Below are 3,529 nucleotides of genomic sequence, written 5' to 3' on the forward strand. Positions count from 1 at the left end.
TTAATTAAGCCGTTTACTCTTAGAAAAAAGAGGAACTTCTTCCCCCCTTCAGAGCGTTTCGAAGAAGTGGTACTTAATCACGTAACTGTGACGCAGAGGTTCCCCCAACCCTCCTTCGGTGTTTACACCTATGGCTATCCTAGTACTCCCCCCCCCCCCCCCTTCCTTCTTGCCTTCTTTCCTTCATTCCCATTGTTATTAGGCTACCGTATAAATCCCTGTTAGGAAAGACTGTGTACTGCACATATAAAATGAGTCAGAAGAGCAATAAAATGTTTTATGGTGGTAGATAATGATTAGATGGTTAACACAAATTATCGAACATAATAGAAGAGGTTTTAAACAGGGGTGTGGAATCGCACTGAGAGATATTCTACTCGGACTCCTACAAATTTTAGATTTGCGACTAAAAAAAAAAAAAAAAAAAAATAAAATAAAATAATATAAAAACATTAGTAGAAATTGAAAATTTTTTTCCTTGAGAGAGTTTTATTTTATATGATGATATTAGGGCAAGACTGGAGCAGGATTCAGAAATAATTTCACCGACTTCGACTCCTACCTCAGAGCCCTTTTAGTACATCCAAGGTAATCATCGCAGCAGTTGTAGTAGTAGCTCTGAACTATTTCATATAGATTCGACTTTAGTCATGGCAAATATGTTGCTTTGTCCTCGCCATTGCAAAACTACAATTGCGCTGAAACTCTTCACCATTTACAACAGAGAGAAAGAAAGAAACCGCCTGAAAATTAGTATAAATCGGTAAGAAAAGTATGACTTTTTTAAAAAAATTTAATACATGATATATTGCAATATACTGCTAGCCATATATATATATATATATAAATATATATATATATATATATATATATATATATATATATATTTGTTTATTTAAATGTTTTTTTTTCCTACAGGCCATGTGAACGAGTTGCTGATGCTATGGGGATGACTCCGAACGCTTTCCGAGTGTTGGTGAACCGTGGAAAGAATCCTCATCCACCTGAAACACCACCTGCAACATCAAATACGTCGCCTCTGGTCTTTGACAACTTCACCGTTGGTTCCATTAGGAGAACATGTTGCACAGCATGTTTGCTGCTAAGCGAGTTTTCACTATTGCCACTTTAGCGAAGAACTTAAAATGCTAAATATCATTCCTGAAGAAACGTCTGAGAAGGCAGTATGGCGAATCCTCCATAACATGGGTTTCCAGTACAAAACATCCCAGCGGAAAATGTACCTAAGGAAAGAAACTTTGGACGTCGTTTGCCGCCGAGTTGATGTTCTACGATCCCTCCAGCAACATCGTGATGAAGGAAGAGAAGTAGTGTATGTCGATGAGACGTGGTTTACGACGAGAATGCAACATAGCAAGAAGTGTGTGGACACCTCTCAATCTGTCACCAGTGCCACCTACAGCCGGCAGGTGCCACCAGGAGAAGGAGAGAGGTTTGTGGTGGTAGCAGGTGGTACAGCTAAAGGTTTTGTAGAAAATTCATTTTTATGCTTCCCTGCGAAAACTAAAACCGGCGACTACCATGGAGAAATGAATTCAGAGATATTTATTCGGTGGCTAGCATCACAGCTCCTGCCGTCGCTTGAGGATCCTTCGGTGCTGGTGCTAGACAACGCCCCATACCATAGCCAATTGACAGGAGATAGCCGATGCCCAACAACAGCTACAAAAAAGGAGGATTTGGTTAACTGGCTCAGGTCTCGAAAAATACAGTATCCAGCTCACGCAACACGCCCTGAGCTTCTAAAGATATGCAGGGGCAACCGGCCGAAACCAGTTTACATTGTGGATAATATATAATCCGTGAATGGGGCCATGAAGTGGTTCGCTTGCCCCCTGCCCATCCTGAGCTCAACGCCATCGAACAGGTGTGGGGCTGTATGAAACGACAGGTGCGCTCCTCGTTGCAGCGGTTTACCAGTGCTGATCTCTTTGCCAGGCTTGAAGACGGCAGGCTTGCTGTAACAGGGAGACGTGGGCTGGCGCTGTCAGGAGATCAAGATATTTTGAAGATGATTACTGGCTTTCAGATAATATTCAAGACAGTATAGATCCGGTCATCATCAACATTGATAGGGACGAGGAAAACGATCTTTTCCTTGAGACTGATGATGAGTAAGATGTATAAGTGTCCATTTCTTGTTTTTTTTTTTTTCATCCCTCATATATCTATGCTTTCCCAGCAATTGGTGATAACCATTATTTTGGAAAAGCAAAGCTAATGAATACTTTTGATACGAGTATATCAGCTTGGCATGTAGACAATGTCAATGGATTTCTCAAAGTAAGGTTGATTGGTTCATTAATTGAAGTCTGGTATAATTCCAGTGACAAAGTCGCAATGATATTTGTCACATACCTTTTAAGTACAAAATAGTACTGGTACTTATAACGTAAACAAATATATTAAAACTAGTTGAAATATAATAAATCTTATGTATGTATGAACACACACAAAACACACACACACACACACACATATATATATATATATTATATATATATATATATCTATATATATATATAATATATAATATATATATATATATATATATATATATATATGATTTCAAACATCTTTTAGAAGTCTACCTGCTAAGGAATTCAAGCTACTCTCTCTGGTGAAATTGATATGATAAATTATATCAAACAATACTCTCTGTCATTTTCTTCCTGGCAATTGATGTATCGAGTAACCTGTGTTGTATGGAAGAATGAGTCCTACGGCTTAACCTAAAGAAAACTATATTTCTATTGCTTTACCAACTCTCGCTTGAAGTGCGAAGTGTAGGGTTAGCATAGCTTCTTTCGTCTCCTGTCATAAGTCTCATTCTTGATCTTCAATGTAAGTGAGTGGGTAAGATATAAAAGGTTGGTCTTGTGTTTAGGCAAAGTCTAAAGTCACGAATCACATTACCAGGTATGCTGAACTTTTACTGACAAAGAATTTCGTATTGCTTGGGGTAGGTCATATGACAATTATCTATGGAGTTAAACAGGCGTTTAACAATTCGGGGGATGGGAGGTACAGGGGAAGAAACGTTATACCAACGTCACTGAGGGACGTCATCACTTTTGCGAATGTGTGGGTGGCTAAGACTGGCTTTAGCCTCATTTTCTTAAGTAAAAAAGTTAATGAAACGTAATTGGCAATGCACAGTTTTTCCCAAAATTAAGCCATTGTATGAAGCGCTCCCTGATTTGATATCATGGAAATCCATCAGTTATTTTAGGAGTTATTTAAAAAAAAAAGTCACTATTACACGGCCTCTGGAAACGTTAGTTGGTACTTAGGGAAGGTTAGGGGAAAGCTTTGCTTAGGGGCTGAAGGGAGTTACATTCTCAACCCCTAATTGCATTGGTCCCTGTATGAGTGTATGCATTCACTTAGTGAAGTTATGAATGGATTTCTGAATTCCCAGAGTGATACGTCATTTTACTTACATTATCCCATGAATACATCCCAGGTGGACCATTTACGTAATCAATTTATTTCACGTGCATCAAAA

At 38.7% G+C, this 3,529-nt stretch overlaps 1 pseudogene; it reads left to right on the forward strand.

Annotated features, from left to right (window-relative positions):
* The first annotated feature begins 604 nt into the window (after window positions 1–604).
* On the forward strand, window positions 605–2,071 carry LOC135224044 (uncharacterized; annotated as a pseudogene).
* Window positions 2,072–3,529: the final 1,458 nt, after the last annotated feature.

This window comes from Macrobrachium nipponense, chromosome 10, assembly GCF_015104395.2.
Source record: "Macrobrachium nipponense isolate FS-2020 chromosome 10, ASM1510439v2, whole genome shotgun sequence".
NCBI lineage: Eukaryota > Metazoa > Arthropoda > Malacostraca > Decapoda > Palaemonidae > Macrobrachium > Macrobrachium nipponense.